The 21,836-nt window shown below is 39.9% G+C and overlaps 1 protein-coding gene across 2 annotated transcripts in view; it reads right to left on the bottom strand.

Annotated features, from left to right (window-relative positions):
* The window catches only part of ANO4 (anoctamin 4), a gene marked incomplete at both ends in the record, with an annotated part of 455,955 nt that overhangs the window by 371,415 nt on the left and 62,704 nt on the right, over nt 1-21,836 (bottom strand). Inside the window, one exon of one of the 2 annotated variants that reach the window (XM_080810131.1) lies at nt 1,588-1,797. The exons of the other annotated variant lie outside the window; for it this stretch is intronic. Of the gene's footprint in view, nt 1-1,587; nt 1,798-21,836 lie in introns of those variants that run through there. 2 annotated transcript variants of the gene reach the window in all.

Genomic DNA, 21,836 nt, shown 5'->3' on the forward strand with positions numbered 1-21,836 from the left:
GGAGTTTTTTCTCTCAAAGCTTAAGTTGCTACTAATTAAAGGGAAATATTTTCTAAATGCATCCAAAATTGCTCACAGTGTGAAATACGGAGACTATTTCCAATGACATACAAGCTGATTCTCTTTCCATCTTGATGAATACCTGAAATTGTGTTGCCAGGCACCTGATAAAAATCCTTACAACTGGAGGGGAAAAAAAAGAATACACGATGTAAGAAAACACCATCCAGGATGAAAGCAAACAAGTAAGCATGAAAGAATGATCAAAGGAAGCCAAGAAGCCCACCAGTCAGATCACGACATTGCTTTGAGCCATAATTGAGTGTAGGAAAAAGGGTAGATATTAGAACAGCTAATCCAAACAACACTGAAAGTATTTCAAACATTTCTTAAGGATTCAGAGACTACAGACTGCAAGGGTTCTAATTTTTTGTTGTGTTGCTGTTAACCTATTTGTGGGTTTCACTCTGCAACTGGGCTATCATGTAAACATCCATAAATTCTTGCTTTTTATTTAAATGTATGCTTTCATGTGAAAACCTTCCACCAAATATATCTACTTTGAACCCAAGGAACAGAATAAAAGCATATGCCGGATGTCATCACCACTATTTTAAGAAAAATCCACACAGGCAGTGGAAATAAAAGTGGTGAGAATGAGCAAGACAGTTAAGGAACTTTATATTCCAAACTCCCAATCAACAGGGGGAAAGACCAGACATTTTATCCCACTTTTTTTTCTCATCTGTTACCAAAAATCACATTTATTGGTGCAGTATCTTACAAATCACAGGCTGAATTACATTTGATCAGAACCTTCCCTAGAGTGAAATGGACCAGAACTGGAAACCCCATACAAAATCAAATAAGACAACCTAGCTCCAGCCCAAGGCTGGAAAAGAACTAAGCAGCATTACCATGGTGAAGCTTATTCTCTGAAATACCAAAACAATTCAAAACACCTGCTACCAAAAAACAAGAGAAGAAAACCCCCTTGTGAAGAGAGCTACTCCCATCAACCACCAGTAAGAACTATACCAAAATGTTCTCGGTTTCCTATGGGCTGCAAGAGGCAGGTAGCCAGCAACAGACCTGAAGTTGTGGTTCTGTCTGCAGCAAGCCTTGGGAGACCAGGTGAAAAATTAGGGCACTCTCCTAAGAGTGATGTTCTGGAATAAACAATCTGCCCGTGGACACCGCAACACGCACGTTCTTCCCAGAAACCTGCTCATTTTCCACTTAGAAAAGTCTGACCATTCCAGTAGCCTCAAAGCATTTTCTCTCCCAGGAGGATGAAACTATGTTGTCAACTCAAAAAACGTTCCTATCATCACTGCCCCACCGGCCTCTGAAGAGGACGTAAAATAGGGTTTGCAGAACAGACACCCTGAGATTCCAAAGGAAAAGCAGCAATGAGGTCATGAATTACTTCATCTGCCAGTGCAGGATTCCGCCTGCCGTGAATATTCCTGCCCAAGTTGTAAAGCCCACAAGATACAGGGCCGTTCTGGACTCTGGGGACAGGTACTTCAAGTGCCGCTGCCTAGGGCAGACTCCAAGGTAACTCACACGGGTGCTCATCCTCACCTGGAAAGAGGGAAGAGTTTGCTATGTGGGCAGCCCAGCCCCAGCCCTTCCGGATTCCGAGAGTGCACCCTCAGCACGCCAAGGATTCATCTTGCCCAAATTTGTCAGCCACCCTCCACAGACTCCCTGCACACTGCTGCAGTTTACCATTGTGAACACATTCCCCTGGCTGCCGCTTCAAGGACAAAGAGAGAGTGCTAATGTTTCCATCACAGCCGAGCAGCTCAGGTTTATGAAAAAAATAAATAAAATTGAAATTAAAAGACAAACAGCCCAGACAAATGACCCCTGGCATTTTCGTTAGCCGGATCACCCCAGACACAGATCCATGAGAAAAGGGAGCAACGCAAAGAGAAGGTCACTAAAGCTTAGCTGGGAAGAGAGGGAGCCAGCGAGAGCCTCCAGTTCACTGCAGCAGAGCAGCTCATTCAATGCAAGCACTTACCATAAAAATAGAAAGAGTCAAAAGAAGGAGAAGGGATCCTTCTTCAGTGTCCTAGGCAGAAAGATATCCGGGCAAGGCTCAGGATGAAGCCAGCAAAGTGATGAAAGGCGATAAAACCACCACACACAAGTCCTTTTCAGCCTCCCCTCTGCCCCGCATGCAGTTGTTTGTGCTGTAAAAACCCTGAGAAGTCTGGAGCAGGACTCTCCCGAGAGCGAGCTGGAGCGAAAGCAGCCGGGTGAATTTCACAGCCGCCGGCTCAGAGCATCACGCCCAGGACTTGTCCTCCCCCAGGTGCAGGGGCGTCCTGGTCGGGGTTGGCTGGGCACCAGGCTGGGGTCAGGAACATGAGAAGAGGGGAGGAAAGGAGCCTCTTTGGAGTGGAAGGAACTGCCAGGGAGAATGTATCAGTATTCCATATCAGTTATTGCCGGCGACCAATCAGCCCAGCCAAGGGGCCGTTGTCAGTGTGACAAGAGAGCATCGGAAGCCAGCCGGTTCTGAGAGGGGCAGGACAGCCCCATGCCTCTAAAAGAAGTTTGGCAGGATTGGTATCTCACTCTCTATCCAGTTGCTGATCATATTTGCTTGTTATTAAAACCAAGCTCTAAAACCCCATAGAGACCCAGACGTTCAGGAAGTTTCCTGTGCATCCCACAGCATCTCTGCAAGAATGCAGATTTGAAACCCACCCTAAATGAGATCTACTGGCATCTCCAGACCGGACAACCTGCTCATGTGCACTGAGAGGTCGCCCTGAGTCTGGGGACGGCACCTTGGACATGAGTTTCTTTATGGCCAAGGCACAGGATGAGAAGACCAGGGATTGGTCTCCCTATTACACAAGTCAAAAATTTAGGCAGAAAAGGCTGAAAAGTTCTCCCCAGAAATTTACCTCTCGATTTCATCCTTTTCTTGTGTAATATATGCACAGAAGTAGTTGTTAGAGATGAATGTACAAAGATAGCTAAAAGTTCCCTTTGAGGTCTCTTAAGTCACCGGTAAGACAGAGAATGTGTGGTACTGGGTAAACAACCCTGTACAACAGTTCATAGGCACACTGAAGTGTGACAAACTATGCTAGACTAATGGAAGAGGCACAGGAGCAAACCCCTTTCTGGAGACTAAAGGATGAGTAAGAGAAGTTAACACTTTTTCCCTCTTGCTTTTCCCCCATTCTATTTTAATATCGAACCTATAAACTTAGTGCATATATATGAATCTGTTTGGGGTTGTACAATTAAATTAGATAGAGGAGTAGGTTCTCAAGTTAAATGCTAGTCAAATTGGACTCCACACTCAAACTTCAGAACTTTTTTTAAATGTAGGTAGAATGGCCTTGGGTCACCTTTTTTTCTTGTCACAAAAGATTAATTCCCTTGTGCTAGTCAAGAGTTAATGGGAAGACACAAATGCTCCTAGTTTTGTTCGATTTACAGGTTACTTACATGATGCAGAGTTTTTAATTTTAGTTCTTTCTTTACCTAGAAGTTGAAGTATCATTTGGACGTTCTGTTGTGATCTCTAGCCAGAGGCAAACTAACTTTGGGGAACCTGAATACCACAGCTTAAAAGGAAGGGCTGGGCTCCAAGGAAGCAGTTAACTCACCACCCAAATGAGTCACAGCAGGAGGCCATAAAAATGTTCCACATCAAAGATGAACATAATAAAATGGAATTTCTGAAATGAAGAAAGGATGGTTTGCAGGGTGGTCTTATGTACATTAAATAAGGAAAACCTGGAACATAGAGTCCCAAATTTTGTTTGTTATTCACTTCAGTTCAACTCCAACCAGCAAACACTTAAAGAACAAGCAACTCTGTGTCAGAGGTATGGAGATGAAAGTGACAGACCCTGCCTTCAAGAAGTTTATAGTCTCGTGGACAAATTTAAATTCGTCTTCTTTTTTTTTTTTTTTAAGATTTTATTTATTTATTTGACAGACAGAGATCACAGGTAGGCAGAGAGAGAGGAAGCAGGCTCCCTGCTGAGCAGAGAGCCAGATGCGGGGCTTGATCCCAGGACCCTGAGATCATAACCGGGAGCCAAAGGCAGAGGCTTTAACCCACTGAGCCACCCAGGCACCCAGGTGCCCCAAATTAAAATTCTTCTTTTCGAATTGTCAACACTGTCATTCTGGCCAAGACTGAAAATGATCTACTATTTTAATGTCCCTCAAATAAAACCAAGCCATGAGGTTGGATTTTGGACTCCAAAGTTCTAAATTAGCCTAACAAGGTGTTTTCCATAACCCAAACCCTGGGAAAATACAAATGTGCGTGTTTTTTTTTTTTTAATCTCATTAAAACATGAAAAGGTTTTTTAACTAAATGTTTTTATCAGCATCAACGGCTTCTGACACTGCAAAAACATGGGCAGCATAACAAAGAATATATTTAATAAGGGAATATTATTTAAAGTTCCCAAAGTAATTGAGATTAATACTGTTTATGGAACAGGTTCAACAGCTTGACTATATAGGGTGATAATGAAGCATGAAAATGATAAAACCACAGAAGTACAAATTACTTAGATTAAATACTTGCACATCTATATACAATTAGGTCAATGAAAATGGGTATTCCAGGCACTTACCCTAATGCAATTAATTTTTTAAAGTTTGGCCACTATTCCACTCCTCCCTCCTCAAAAGATGATAGAACCACCTTCCATTTCAGATAACTACAAACGCCAATTAAATTTTGTGGAAGACAAAATATCCAAGTCAATTACACTTGGGACAATTTCTGGGACTACTAACACTTCTTTTCAAAGACTGGAAAGTAATTTGAAATATGTACCTACACCTGCCATATGTTTTAAAAGAAAAAAGGATAGCTTTTTCAGAAAATCTGCTTTAGAGAAGCCTGCTGACAGAGCTTTAAAAAGTCTGAAAGACCAGGATTCCTAAAGACCGGACTTTCAACACTAAAATGATTCTATTTTCCATAACCAGCCTAAAGAAAAAAAGTAAAAACATACCTATTTTCTTGATTGCCAAGAGGGTAACTGGCCATATACCGCCATTTTTGACATCAGAAACTGTTTACAGAGGTATGAGAACCAACGAATTTTAAGTAACATGTTGCCCATCAATGGTTTTGAAAACAAAGTTAAAATCTTCCTAAAGAAAAAGCCTGTCTCTTACCTAACTTCCATAAACCAGTGTCTGAAGAAACTAATATATTCTGAACCCTATTATGTATGGAACTTCATTCAAGTGGACTGACATATCTTAGTCTTCACAGCATTCCCAGGACATAAATAAGATTATGTTCAGTGCAGTAACTGGGAATCCAGGAAGTTGAAGGAGCTTCCTTGCCCAGGTGTTAATACCAGCATATGAACAACCAGAACACTCTCAAATGCTTCCTCTTCCCCATGGACACCTAGGACTTGGGCATAGGAGAACCCCTAAAATCTTTTTGACTAAACAGGCCAGATGCCTTGGGGACTCTTCCTACAGTGTTATGCGAATTTGGGTGAGCAGGAATGAGACAACTCCATGTTAAAGGAGAAACACTCATTTTACCTCAGATTAAGTGTAACCCTTTTACACAACAGAAATGAATTCTTGATGCTTAGAATTTGAAGAACAAGCAGTTGGTGTTTGTTGATTTCTTTTTCTCAAATCTAACTCTACATTACATGTTAAAACCAAGATGAGTGGTCCCTATTTACTAGAAGAGCAGAGAATATTCCAGAAAAGTGTGGGATCTGACATAAGCACTGCAGTATAATCCCTTACTTCATACCTAAATTCTCCTTCAACCTTCAGTGGGAAGCCTGAAATTCAGAGTACGTTGCTCTGCTAATGTTTCCCTACCAGGGGTCACTGGATGAGAATAATTTCCCCAAAGTGCTTAGTAGGCGGGCTTTCAAATATGCAACAACAGTTCCAAATACATAAAAGATAAATAATCTGCAATACATAAATATAGTCATAGCATCCAAATTTTCAAAAATGTGTTTGCACTCAGCATTTCTCAGCCAGAAGAATCCTATGGAATCAACAATCACATCACACAGAAAGCATCCCTAAGATCACAGACCTAAAACTTTTTCTCTCCTTTTTGAAGATAGAAAAATAAATCAACAGTGGCTTAAAGAGTCAGAGAACTGGGTTGAGTCTAGGGAGACCAAAACAAGGTGTTTGTGCATTCAGATAGAAAACCAGCATGCGGGGCGCCTGGGTGGCTCAGTGGGTTAGGCCTCTGCCTTTGGCTCGGGTCACTATCTCAGTGTCCTAGTATAAAGCCCCTCATCAGGATCTCTGCTCAGCGGGGAGCCTGCTCCCCACCCCTCCCCACCCCCCCGCCTGCCTCTCTGCCTACTTGTGATCTCTGTCAAACAAATAAATAAAATCTTAAAAAAAAAAAAAAAAAACAGTGTGTGCATTCAAAAATTCAACTGGTTTGTCTCCACATTAGTCTTTAAGTCTCACTGTTACTCCTACAGTTCTCCTCAATGTGTAATTAGGCATGACAACCAATTCAGGTGTTTGTTCCTTCTACCAAACTATTACAATAATTTCTGACTTCTCCCTTGTCCCAACCCAACATCCCCCTGCTAACAGCATTTGGTTTCTAAAACACAGCTAGTATAATCATACCACTGCCTCGCTAAAAAAAACCTGTGAAGTTCAGACCAAATACAGAGTTTCCTGGGCCTGGCACTCAAGGCCTTTTGCAATTGAACTTCAATCTACCAGCATCATTTCCCATGAGTCCTTCTTGTATATCCCATGCTCTGTATACACCCAATTACCATGATAAAAGAATAGAGTATATGAGGAACACTAACTATCTGTTTTTCCTAGAATAACCTTCCTTCCCTGAAGAAACCCTACTGTTTACCCTTTAAAACCAGTTTATGGTTATTTTTTTAAAAGATTTTATTTATTTGACAGAGAGAGACACAGCGAGAGAGGGAACACAAGCAGGAGGAGTGGGAGAGGGAGAAGCAGGCTCTTTGCTGAGCAGGGAGCCGGATGCGAGGCTTGATCCCAGGACCCTGGGATCACGACCTAAGCTGAAGGCAGATGCTTAACGACTGAGCCACCCAGGCGCCCTATGGTTATTTTCTTGATGAAGTTTTCCCCAAAGTGACTTAATCACATCTTCCTCTGTATTTTCATAGCATTATTTCTAGTCTTGTATTATAGGGCCAGAAACACTGTACTAAAATAATTTGTATTTTTTAACCTATTTGAGATCCTTTCATGTTCCCAGTGTCTGGCACACAATAGGAGTTCAATATACTCATGAGTGAGTCCATTTTTTATACTTCTTCTTCACAGGCAAAAGCACTCTAAAGAAAGCACAAATTTGATTTCTGGAAGTCTGAAGGACTACAGGCTTAGGAGCCATATATATCTCCTCCTTCCATCAGGAGCTTCTGTGGTTTAAGGCAAGAACCCTGAATTAGAATCAGAGGAGCCAAATCCCAGCCCTGTCCCCTGCCTGTGTCACCTCAGGTAATCTCTTAACCTAAATGAGAAGAATAAAACAAGTTCTGCTTACCTTTGAGGGCTCTTCTGAGCCACAAATGAGGAACCATATAAAATACTTGGCAAACTAAAAAACTCTATGCTAGTTGGCAGAGTTATTGCCACCACTATCATCATTGCTTGATCATCATTAATATCCCATCAAAGCCATCACAAAATTTAAGACAAATATCTTCTGAAAGGCAGCCTAGGAAGCCAGTGACTCAGCATTTCTTTCCAAGTGCCTTGCTCAATCCTGCCGGTCTGCTGTTAGGGACAATGGAAGAGTCAGAATGCCCAGTCTCAGGTCCTAGAAACCTAGTCCCTCACACCCAGGTCCTTCATCTAAGAAATGGGAGTCAGAATGCCTATTTCACCAAGCTGTTGAATGAGATGGGATAGCCATTTATATGTAACATACATAAATCTGAGTCTCTAATAAGCATATTCTATTTCTCCTTGGAAAAAGCCATTTCTCCATCATTCTATGGTATCTACGTACACCCCAACCACTGCTCTCCTTCCGCCTCGAACTCAAAAAGCTCATTTCACCACAGGATCTCTGTATGGCTTTCTCTGCCTCAGATCGAAGCAAAGGCTTCCCTAACTCTGCCAATCATTTTCCAGCACATTCCTCTCTAGACTTTACACATTTACCTCTCTCTGTAACCATCTTATATGATTATTGATTTAAAATTTTATCTTCTACATTATAAAGAAGGCTCCCTTCAGGCCAGGATAGTCTCTTGTGCTTATTATGTCCCCAGAGCCTAAAAGTAAGTGTCCAGAACATGCTATGTACTCAGTACTCATGCTATATCACCCAGTACTCAATATATATTTTTTAAATATTTACAGCAGGACAAATATGTACATGTTGTTTAACTACATCTATCCAAAGTTCTAATCATCCGTGATTACTGAGATGGAATGAAATCTCAGAAGTCACTTAATATGATACTCAGGACAATACCACAATATTCAAGTTTATATAGATATTTAATAATGTATAACAGACATTAATTAAAGTATTATTCAGGGATGGGGGCATCTACATGTCATATGCCAACTCCTGCCCCATGAGAAACAGGAATTACCAAGAATGACATATTGATCCTCACCTACACACAAAAACAAAAGAACTGAGCAAAAGTGTTAAATTATGTTTATTTCATCAATCAGGGCGTTTACTAGATCCTTATTTTGCATTTTCCTTCTCTTTAATGTTTAAAGTGCTCTGGTCCAAGCTCATCCTGAGAAGTTGACAAGGTCCTTGATCTCTGAAGCATCAACTAGAACAAATGGTTTTCAGAATACCAGCAGCCCAGGAATCTAGGCAATTTCTTTCCCCTCCCAGGGAGCTGTCTCAAAGGCAAAATACAGAAATCCTCCCGAGCCTGACCACATCATCCCTGTTTCTGATTAGCCCGGCCTGAGAGGAGGCCTAATAAATAAATAACCATGGCAATCCTGTATAATGTATGAAGGTTATTTTCCAGTGGTCATCTGGAAGGACATCGTTTTCAATTAGAATATTTTCAATTAGCAATAGCATGCCAATCTACAAAACAGGCATATGGATTTGTCATTGGCAAGAATCAGGTAGTTTTGTCTTGTCTTTTAAAAAGGGAAAAAAAATCCTAGACTTGATACCAAACAATTTTTTTCCCCTAACCTGTTCTTCCTTTGGATTTCCTTTTTTTTTTTTTTTTTTCAATTAAGAGCATCACTCTCTACTGTGTTGCCCAAATAAAATTTTTATTGACCCTTATGTAGAAGACTATTTTGGCTAGTCTATAGGGTACTTAGATATCTCAGCATCATTTTTTTTTTTTTTTTAAGATTTACTTATTTTAGAGAGAGAGCAAAAAAGCAAGCAGGGGGAGGGGCAGAGAGAGAGAGGGAGAAAGAATGTCAAGCCCACTCCCCACTGAGTGTGGAGCCTAACACAGGTCTCAATCTCACAACCCTGAGATTATGACCTGATCCCAAACCAAGAGTTAGGTGCTTAACTGACTGAGACACCCAGGCAACACCCAGGCATCATTCTTTAACTCATCTTGCCTGTACTCCTAAACATCTCTTTCTTCTGTCCATCAGCTCCCCACTGCCACCACCCCAGTATCATTACCAGTTCTCCTCTGGGCTAATGTGATGGTCTCAGAAGACTTGCATCTCACTTTGTCCAATCCATCCCTTACAACTACCTGTGGATTTTTAAGTGAAAACACCATTGTTCCCTCTCTCACTGAAAACTCTTCCCTGCTTCTTACCATGTGCAGGATGAAGGGTACTCCTTAACTCAGACATTCCCATTTCACTACTCCCATTCATCTATGTCTTAATATTCAGAGCTCCAGAACTGCCAAGCTATTTAAAATTCCAGGGTCTTGTCACAAGCTTTTTCCATTGCTTAGAATTTCTTCTTCCTGCCCTCCTCTTCCTGAACTCCTACTGTTTAAGACCCAACTCAAGCATCTCCCTCTTCCTTGAAGCATTTCCAGACACCATTCGCTACATGCTAGAGTTAACCATTTCTACATTATGGCACTGATCCCATGATATTCTGTCTTCTTAACAGATTCCTTCAGTATATGTGCTGCCGAAGCGAGCACCTTAGCAGATTCCTTCAGGAAAGTCCTAGTCCTGAGTTTTATTTACCTTTGTATCCTCAGATGAACTCTCCCTCTTCACACTCAAATAAATGGTAATAGGGAGACTAGGCTCCTTTTTGTACCTGACTCTTCTACTAGAGTCTGTTTCCTGAGGGATGTTAGAGTATCTTGTCTTTTTAACCCCTCAGCTTACTACAATAACTGGTATATATGGATACTCTGTGTATTTGTGGAATTGTTTTTAATATGATTGGGGGAAAATCTTTCAGTTCAAAAAATTTAAAAATCCCTCTGAGATGATTTTTAATTAGCTCACTTTTTTATTTAAGAATTCTCCTTCTCCTTGAAATTATAGAACACCATAGGCATTAATTTACTCCACAAAGATTCAACCTCTGAAACTCCTGGCTTTTAATGATAACCCAACTAATTAGGGCACCTTGGGAACAATAAGGCATTCCAAACATACTTTCTACTTTGAATTAACTGGCAGAGGAAAGGCTATTGATTTTCTTGAGCAGAAGGGCCTTCTTGGAGAAATTTCACCAGCATTTAAGTTTGGAGGGGACAGAGTCCTGTGTTTCTGAGTGCAGAATTTCATCTTAACAGTGAGGCTACCAATGGGCTGTGGCTGTTACTCGAAAATCCAGTACCCAACCCAGTACAGAGGCACCACTGCAAGAAGGGGTGTGGCTTAAGGAAGTAAGGCAAGATCTAGCCCTTACAATGGACCCTCCACCCCAGCCAGACTATTATCTAATTTTCTCACAGAAAGTTAGCTACAATGGATCTAAAGAACAGGAATAAAACTCTGTCTGTAGCTGCAATGTCCATTAACACCTAAGGAAATAGTTTCCCCTTGGTGTGACTAACTGGGTGATAGCCGTATCAGCAAGGAAGTCCACCTAAATGACTGCAGATACCTGGCCAAGTCAGCTGGGGTGGGGAGCAGAAGAACACCTGCATTCCTCATTCTTCCAAAGTTGCTAATCCACAAGCAGAAAAAGTCAAGAATGAACCATAGTATCAGTGCTACAGATGTGATTATGTAGTCTGCCTTTTTTTAAAATGTAATTTTCCCTGTAACCAATCTTGAGTTCTATTATTTGAGTTGAGAGGAGAAACAGAATGAGCATTTGAAATAAATATGGCAAGCTCATATTTTCGTAAAATGAAACTAGGCCATACACTGATCATTCTACACCTTTGTAGGGATGGATTTTTCCATTTATGAATCTTTAAGAAGTCCCTTGAACCTCTAATAAAAATAAATCTGTATCTCTGGTAGGAATGCAAAAGTCATACAGCCACTTTAGAAAACAAGTTAGTGGTTTCTTTAAAACATACTCTTATACTCTTACCATACAATCCAGCAACTGTGCTCATTTTTTATCAAATGAGTTGAAAACCTATGTCCACACAAAAACCAGTACACAAGTATTTATAGCAGCTTTATTCATAATTGCCAACACTTGGAAAAAATCAAGATGTTCTTCAGTAGGTAAATGTCCAAAAACAGCATTACATCCAGACAATGGAACATTATTATTCAACACTAAAAAGAAATGAGCTATCAAGCCATGAAAAGACATGGAGGAAACTTGGATGTGTATTACTAAGTGAAAAAAGCCAATATTAAAAGAGTACATGCTGTATAATTCCAACTGTATGACATTCTAGAAAACACAAAACTATGAAGATCGTTAAGATAAGTGGTTGCCAGAGGTTAAGTAGGCAGATGAATAGGTAGAGAACAAAGGAATTTTAAGGCCTATAACTACTCTATAATACTGTAATGGTAGATACATCATATATTTCATGGGTTTTTGTCAAAGGTATAACCTTGAGAGTGATCCTTCATATTCACTATGGACTTTGGGGGATGATATATTAATGTAGGTTCATAAGTTTTAAGAGGTGTACCACTATGGGAGGTATGTTAATAAGGGAGGAGGCAATGGATTTGGGGACAGAGGTATATGTGAATTCTCTGTTCTTATGCTCAGTTTTGTTGGGAACCTAAAACTTCTCTAAAAGTCTATTTAAGCACAAAAAGAAAAACTCACTTTCCCTGAAGACTATAGGTTTGTTTTTGTTTTACAAATTTCAGTTGTCTTATGAGGTAGATGTCTTTGGAAAATGAACTTTTTAAAAGAATAGTGAGAGGATTCCCATACTCCAAACAAAGTAAAGTTCTAAGAACTTCACTGTGGCTAACACAGACAAATCACATGACTCTGTCTTTATAGCTCAGAATCCCAGCTATGAATATGATAATGTCTGGAATGTTCCACTAATACAGTTTCTATTGTCAAGGCCTAGAAAACCAGAACACTGAACATATTGTGAATTCCACTAAAAAACTAAAAAGAAATTTAAAATTTATCCTCTTTCTTTCTAAGGCTCTTCCCCTTTTAGGTTTATTCTGTATTACTGCCTTGGAGTAAAACAGGAAAAAATGTGTTAGGCTAAGAAAAAATGGGCATGTAGGTCTTCATGCAAAACAAGAGAAAGGCAGCTACAAAGATTTAACCACACCTATAAATTATCAAGTTTCAACTGCAATATGGGAAAATAAGAAAAGTGAAAGGAAAATCTCCAAGAAGGGTCTTGGAGTGGCTATATCTGGAGAAAAGGAGGAGGAAAGGGGAAGGTGGTCAGAAAAGTATAAGGGAAGCATGGAGGGAAAGAATGCCATGTTCATGAATAAAACAATAACTGTCTTCCTGAAGTTCACAACATGGTAGGTTAAAAAAAAAGAAAACATGAGTACATAGCTATATGCAACATAGACAGATGGTGATAAGCTCTAAGATACAGGTGCAAGCGGAGAACAGGGGAATTTTAGAAGACATTCAGAGGAGGGCAGATTTGGCTGGGCCTCAGAGAAATGGCAGGCTTTCTGCAGGTAGAAGTTGGGACCAGCCATGAAGATCACGCCTGATAAAGTTATGGCCAGAAGTAGGAGAGAACTGCATCAGGAATGAATGGATTCAGTCATTCATTCAGACATTCAACAAACATCTTTTTAGCACCTGCTAGTGGCAGACATTATAGGTGGTAGAAGAGGTTAAGCAAAATATGATGGGCAGGGATGAAACTGCACACAGCTTTGAACAGTAGGTTGCATTTGTTATAGGCAGCAGAGAGCCTGGCAGGACGGATGCCATGAGTGCCTTGCTCACGCTCAACCCCTCCCTCTTTCTAGTCTCCCTTCCCATACAGAGGCTAGCAAATTAAAACCTACATTTACCAGACTCTTTGAAGCCAGGACTCAGAAGAAGATTTAGGTTCCATGAATTTGATGCATTTGCAGGAGCTTTGGAAGACGGAAATTAAAAGGAGACCATTTTCTGACCTCTTTTGGCTGCTTTCCAATTTGGTAAGATTACAGAGAAGTGATGTATTCCAGCAGCTCCAGTCTGGGGTACTTTGTCTTGCTGGGTAAGGAAAGGCAGTTGAGCGGAAGTAGCACCTTTGGCTTCCTGATGGATGAACAACTATGGCTGAGGTTCTTTAACTCCAGACTTTTAGTAGAGACCTTAGAGGTAGACTCTTGGTGTATCCTTCCTGTGTCTGCTCCTCTAATCTTCCTCTGATTTTATAATCCCTAATCCCCCATGTTAAATCCTTTCATGATTAGAATACATAGAGTGACCTCTGTTTCCTATACTGAATTCTGATAGGGGTAGCCAAAAAAAGTTTTAAGCAGGAGAGAGATGATCAGATTTGTGCTTCAGGAAGAGACCTTAGCAGCTGCTTGCAGGACAAAGTGGAGACAAATTTGCAAAACTCTTAGGAATGTCCAGCCTAGACCAATGTGTCTGGAATACTGAGACTGAACAGAAGAGTTGTAGTGGGAAGAGAGAAAAAGGAATGGAAATACAATATTCCCTAAGTAGAATTTATTGGGTTGATTACAAATGGGGATGGGAGAAGAAATTTAAACTTGGCCCTACTTCATCCCAATTCTGCAAGGGTCCTCTGCACTCTGTTCTTCACCATCATAGAACCTATCACACTTTCTTAAAATTCATCCTTCTCTTCAGGCTTCAGACCTTCTGGCTCTTTGCTGAAGCCTAAGTGCAGAGGACAGTGAAGAGTCCATAAAAAAATGCTCAGTGCACACCAGTTGGGTGGATAGAAGGGAAGAGGAAAAAAGGGAAGGAGGGAATCTCCAACCTCCGAGCCACTGTGAGGAATGAGATTCTGTTAACCAAGTAATCACAGGCTGAGTATTGCTTGAATAGTGTTGAATCTTGGATTGGATGGGGCATCCAGGTGAAGATATTTAGCACACCAGTAGACATAGAAATCTGGAGGCTGGGAAATAGGAGATTTGACAGAAATTTTGGAATTATTGCACAAAATAAAAACTGAATGCTTCACAGGAAAAGACAATGCTTCAGGAAAGATTGGCTAATACACATATTACAACTACAAAAAGAGTCTATAAAATGCCAGTCACCACTTGAGACACTATATGCACATTGTCCTTTAATTCTTATAACAACTTATAAGTGAGGTGTTATCGTTCTCATTTACAGAGAAGGAAACTGAAGCTCAGCAAAGTAAGGCACTTCCCAAGGTCACATACCTGTTGATGAGAGAGCTGAGGTTCAAATCTAGATCTGCCTGACTCCAAAACCTGTGCTCATTGTTCCCCCTCAGCCTCTATGAGAAGAGTTAATGAAAGTGACAAAGGACTGGTCAGAGAGGAAAGAAGAGAAGTAGAGAAAATACTAGAACATATACACCAACTAAGCAGAACAACAACAAATCAGGGTAGATGAAAAAAAATGCTCACAGGAATTCAAAATCAAGCAGGAACTTCTCTAACAAGAGCAAGATGCTTATGGGCCAAAGAGAAGAGTGAAAGGTGGAAATCAGAGATGTGATGGGTAAAGGCAGTGAATAAGAAAGGTCCCAACAAGATGGAAAGAATGAATAAGCAGCCACTGAGAAAGGAAGGAAAGCAGATAAATTTTTAAGATTAAGTTGTAGTCCACCCCCTGATACCTACAAAGGAAATGATGAGGACCTGAGAAATGATTTCATTTGCCAGTAAGCCTAACAGATGTTAGGGATATGCATTGATCAGACCACAAATAAACAAACAATTTTCCTTTTGATTGGAATTCTATCAATCTATTTTGTAGTACTGATTAGCTCATGCAAATAAGAAGCTCTGATAGAAAGTTAAATTTGTCTTTGGTCAGCCAAAATAAAGTGATCGTAATTATCATTTATTAAAAATTGCCCTTTCCCCTCCCCCATAGTCTTCCAAAATCCATGTTAGGGGATAATAAAAGGATCCTTCATAGCAAAACAATTATTAACTGTCATCAAAGACTATGTCAGCAGAACTACAGAAACACACAGAATACAATTAGATATTATCTAAATAGCTACAAACATTGGAATGAGAAAAGAGAAAATGGAATACAATCAAGCAGTAAATAGATTGGATTTAACCAGTCTAGTAGTGAAGCAACCAGGATGAAGGATTATAGACCTACAGAAGTTACAACCAGAATCCATCAGATGAGGACTGTAAGACCATTCATTCCATGCGGACATGTGGATTTGGAGACCTCCCTGGCATAGCAACTGTGAAAGAGCAGTCTACATGTCCCCCATAATTTTAAGAAAAATCCACCTGGACATCAGCACCTCCTGACCTTGAAACCTAGTGGAATGGTTGATGGTAGAATTCCTCTTTTTGGTGGGTAAACATCCCTTAAGCCTGGGAGTATATAGAAATTCATGTAAACAATGTTTTAAATTAAATCTGTCATATTAGTATTCTTATGTTCAATATTTGAAGCGTTTATTAATGTTTAAGAGAGTATGGCATATTGGATTAGCTAGCAGATGACCATTGCAATTCCAATGTAAATTATGTGATTCTGTGACTTCAAGTTAAAAAGTAAGGCAGAACTTTGCTAAGCTTGTTATGATATTGGAAGGTTTAGGAGAAGTTTCACCACATTATACATTTATTAGATTTGTAAGCATTAAGAACATTTTTATTAGGCAGGAAAATTAGGTCTTAAAAACAAAACAATTTTGAAATTATTAATGCAGTAGAATGTTTAAGAGAATTTAATTAACTAAATGAGACCAAACTGTAACCAGTTTTCTTGTGACTATTAACATTTATAAATTTAAAACTGAATAAAAAGTTTGAGTTTAAAAGTTTAAGGAACAACTAGAATTTCAAATTAGTAACTTGAATAAAATATTAATATTTAAATGGCTGACAAATACAAAGTCTTTTGGAAACACAAAAGTCTCATCAAGGATAGCAAGAAACTCATATTGACATGGGTCACTGATACGGAGAGATAAACATCTGGAACCTAGATTTCAAGCACCTACTGTGTGCCACCAAAAGACAGAACAAAGATACATAAGACAGCGCGGTAAGGAAAACACAAAGAAGCACAGATAAGCAACTGCAATATGACTGAGAAAAGTATCTCAAAAGGAGGAATGGCCAAGATGTTTGGGGAGCTTAGTGCACCCAGCCCAGATCTGAGAGGTTAAAGAGGGTTTCCCTGGGGAGCAAGCACGTCTGAATGGAACCAATGGAGGAGAATGGGAAGCCACCTAGAACAGTAATGGTCTGAATCATAACAAACCAGGCAATCATCTACAAAGAAAGAGGAAAAGAAGGTAGTTTTAAGGGCTTTAGAGAGATATCAAACTGTCCAGGTTAGAATTGAAAAAAAAAAAAAAAAAGGGGCAGGAAGCTTGAAACTGAGGTTTCCTCCACTTACATTGGGATGTTCCTTATGCTGCAGACTCACTACTATGACAATAGCAGCACTCAGCTGCATGCCTATATGAACCAGGAAAAATATGAAACCAATCTAGAGGAAACTGAAACCAATCTGCGATAGAAGGGGACTTACGGTTAACAAAAAACAGAGTTCATAGCCCCTTAGAATACTAAACCTTCAGTGGCACTTCAGTGACTGCATAGTTCCGCGTTCTCAATCCTGCCTACTTTTCGGAAAAATAGAGATGCCAAAGACCGATCCCAGACCTGCTGTATCACTCTTTGGAGGTTGGAGTCCAGGAATAATGTGTGTAAGTGTTTGTTTTGCTAGGGTAGTTTTTAGTAATAGCAGTTGTAATATATGTTCACTATGAAACAAAATCTCAAACACAAGTATATAAAGAAATTTCCCCTCTTAACCTTCCCTAAGCCCAGAGGTATTTATTCTATAACGTGTATGAGTTGGTCAGTGAATCTGTGTTTATTTTAAAGACCCCCCCCCCAACTAATAGATAATGTGTTAATGGTAGAATCCAGGTGGTGGGTGTTCACTATAAAATTCAACCAAGATTTCTGTTTTAATACAGTCATAATAAAATATCCAGGAAACAAAATCTCTCCAACTGATCAAGATGCATAGCCAGGACTGACAATCACTGGTCTAAGCCATAACCCAAACTGACAAATGAGAGAACTTTGGACTACAGAGGTAATGTTATATGCTCCAAACCTAACAGGGTGTAGGGGGGCAGAGTCAGCCCACAAACCTGGATCCTACAGCTTTCTGTCCAGGGTTCTTTCCAGCACACCATGCAATCTCCAATAGGAGGGGCACCCCAGAGCAGACCAGGAAAGGAGACACAGGAGTTGTCTTTTCTGGACTTTAAATGACCAGGAGTCTTGTATTTTAATTCTTCCTTGTGGCAGAAAACAACACTAGAACTCAGCTGCTATAACCTCTAATTTGTGTATGTTAATTAAATTATACTTATCTACCTTACTGACTCACACTGCCTTCAAATACTATAAGAGTCCACAGAAAACTCAAGCATATATTCATCCTCATTTGCCTTCAAAAATATTAAAGTCTACTGAAACTCCTTGCTGTGGCAGAGAGGAAGAAAAAGGACATTTTCAAAAATATTAAGCACTATCTTCTAAAGCCAGTGAGGAATGACAATGAAATGACAGTGTAAGAACATTCCTAATCATAAACCCTAAGAGACTCTTAATCTCGCAAAACAAACAGGGTTGCTGAGGGGTGGGGGAGGAGGGATAGGGTGGCTGCGGTATGGACACTGGGGAGGCTATGTGCTATGGTGAGTGCTGTGAATTGTGTAAGACTGATGATTCACAGTCCTGTACCACTGAAGCAAATAATACGTTATATGTTAATTTAAAAAAGAGCATTCCTAGTCATAAGTGAAAATCAAAAAAGTAAATCACAATTTCTGAATGGGGGATATTAGTATAAGTAAAAGTTTGGAAAATAATCTTTGTAGACACAAAGATTCATTTTGTGGAAGGCAGTGGAAAGACAGGGATTAAATTAAATAAGTCTGAATTCTAAGCAATATCATTACAAAATATAAGGCACTGTTTATTGCCAAGTTTCACATGCAACAAAGGCAACATTTTCCTTCTCCCACATAAAACTTAGAAAATGTCTAATTTATAGACTTTCTTTGTGAAAGATCCCAAACTTTAGGGAAACTAAATGTAAAGGCTGCATCTGCCAGCCTAGGGAGAATTCTGGGAGCTGCCTCTTTGTCATGGCTTTTTGCTCTTCCCAGCAGTCAGTTCAAAATACAAAACGATGTTGCTCAATTGCTTTTTCTCAGCTTCCTCACCTGCAAAAATGGGGACTACATGGTCTTTGAGGTGCCTCACAATGCTAAAATCCTGGGATGAATACCTGTGTGTTGGGGCACCTGGTTGGCTCAGTTGGTTAAGCCGCTGCCTTCGGCTTAGGTCATGATCCCAGGGTCCTGGAATCGAGTGCTGCACAGCTGCACAGCACTCATTGCTCAGCAGGGAGCCTGCTTCTCTCTCTCTGCCTCTGCCTCTGCCTGTCACTCTGCCTGCTTGTGCGTGCACTCTCTCTCTCTCTCTCTGACAAATAAATAAATAAAATCTTTAAAAAATAAATTAAATAAATTTTAAAAATGAATACCTGTATGTTCCATCTAAGACATTGGACAGTGTCCCTAAGGAGTAACCTTAAATCGGACTACCTGGATATTTTTCTCCTTCATAATCATTCTTTGCTCATCTTCTATTTATTCCTAGCCAGTTCTTAAAAATGTAGTCTGCAAAGAAAATTACCCCAGAGGAAAAGAAAAGGCTAAGAGTTATTTGAAAAGGCACTCCTTCTTCCTTTTTTGATTAGTATTTGTAAAAGAAATAAATGCAAAAAAAAAAAAAATCAACTAACCAGGTGGGCCTTGAAGATGAAGGGGATTTTCTTCAGTCTTCAATTAATCCTTAGAAACAACTCTTAGGGGCGCCTGGGTGGCTCAGTGGGTTAAGCCGCTGCCTTCGGCTCAGGTCATGATCTCGGGGTCCTGGGATCGAGTCCCACATCGGGCTCTCTGCTCAGCAGGGAGCCTGCTTCCCTCTCTCTCTCTCTGCCTGCCTCTCTGTCTACTGTGATCTCTCTCTGTCAAATAAATAAATAAAATCTTTAAAAAAAAAAAAAAAAAAAAAAAAAAAAAAAAAAGAAACAACTCTTAAAGGTTACAATTATTTCTTTATGACAAATTCAAGTAGCCCCTTCACATTAAAAAGGTCCTCAAAAGATATCCTATCAACAGACTCCAACAACTATATCAGAGTCTATACTCTTTGACCCCCATAATGAAAGGTCTAGGAAAAAAAAGTAAACTGAGGCAGCAAGACCTCATCTTCCCAGGTAGGGAGGCCCCGAGTCATTTCTGGTGCTGAATCCCTAGGGTGATTTTGAACCAAACCATTAAATTATGTGAGTTCGAACATGGGTCTAGATCTCTGCAGACTTCTCCCAGGAGTTCATTCTAACAGCCTCAGCCCCAGAAACCACTCTACTCACTGCTGAGAAGAGGTCAGGAAAATCGGAGCATCCATGACACAATGGCATGCCCAGAACAGACTCGGGAGCCAGACTGCGGGGCCTTGAGCTCTGGGTCTACCCATTCCTACCTGTGTAACCTGGATAGGTTACTTCCCCTCCTGCATGGGAATAATAACTTTTACCTTCTAAGGTCTTATGAAGGTTAAGAGAACTAGTTCTTTAACAAGTAGCACCCGGCATTATAGCAAGCACTCATTAAATGTTTACTAGCATCATTTAGCCTTTTGGCACCTTTATTCAGTGCTGCTTTTAATCAGTGATTGGTAAGAAGTCTGTGGTTACAGTATGGGTTGCAAATTATTAAAAATCTACGTATCTAAAAACACAGGTGGGAAAAAGCTATTAAATGTTTTCCTTAATAAGCAAAAGGCTCTTACCTCTAAAATGTCATAATGGCAATCACACACACACACACACACACACACACACACACACACACACAATCTATACCATTTGTCAGTAGCTTCATCCCTGGAGTAGCAACTAACAAGCTTGTGAGTGTCCTGCTCAATTTTTCTCTCACTCCTTTACTATATTCTAGGTACTACATTAAGGCTTTTATAAATATTATTTCATTTAATACTTAAAACAACACTATGGTAGACATCAGTATTGCTAGCAGTTTTCAGGTGAGGTCCTTAAAATTATGAGAGGACAAACAGATTTTCCCAGGGTCACACAATTAGGAAGTCTTGGATCTAGGAAGCAATCCCAGGTGTGATGACAAACACTCAACTCCCAACCACTGTATCACACTGCCACCTGTCATTTACACCTGCTTTGATGAAGGATATAAAGGAACTAATAATTCAAGAGATACGTATTCACGTGAACATAGATCACTCTTCTTAGAAGAGAGGGTCTGTGGCCTTCTTCTAATCTCCAACTCACCTATGTTCCACACATCATTTTTAAGAAATATTTCCTGAGGCACCTGGGTGGCTCAGCGGATTAAGCCTCTCCTTCGGCTCAGGTCATCATCTCAGGGTCCTGGGATCGAGCCCCACATCGGGCTCTCTGCTCAGCAGGGAGCCTGTGTCCCCCTCTCTCTCTCCCTGCCTCTCTGCCTACTTGTGATCTCTCGCTCTATCAAATAAATAAATAAAATCTTTAAAAAAAAAAAAAAAAAGAAATACATTTCCAAAGAGCTGTACTTCCAGTAGTTATTTTCTGGAGGAAAGGGAAAAAAATTCTATTTCAAAGACAGCTATTTTAATGTGTTTAGTTTTTCACTCAGAAACCCTACACAAGCATTCTTCAAATGCAAATTTGAATATATATATATATATATATATATATTTTAATTGTAGAAGGAAGGAGGAGGAAGGTGGTGTAATCAGGCACTGAATTATATAGCCCTTTCTCAAATTACAACTCACTCTTTATATATATATATATATATTTTAATTGTAGAAGGAAGGAGGAGGAAGGTGGTGTAATCAGGCACTGAATTATATAGCCCTTTCTCAAATTACAACTCACTCTTCGCCTCAGAGGAACACAACGAAAGGTACCCCACCCCTGAGCGTTATCAGATCTTTAGACTGAAATACAGCTTGGAGGAGAGATTATACTGGAATTTTTTTCTTTAATTAACTTGACACAATCATTGGGCTTCAACTGCACTTACCCTATAGGCAGTTAAGTAAAAATTATTCTCTACTTTTTCATTTGTGAGACGGTCCAAAGAAAATTAGACTGATTTTGCTATAGTGAAATTGACAGTTGTAAAAAAGAATTAAAGCCCAAACTTTCTTTGTCCAAGTAGAAAACATGCAGACAGGGGTCCTCTCCTCCTGGTTTGTAT

This window comes from Martes martes (genome assembly GCF_963455335.1).
Source record: "Martes martes genome assembly, chromosome: 8".
NCBI lineage: Eukaryota > Metazoa > Chordata > Mammalia > Carnivora > Mustelidae > Martes > Martes martes.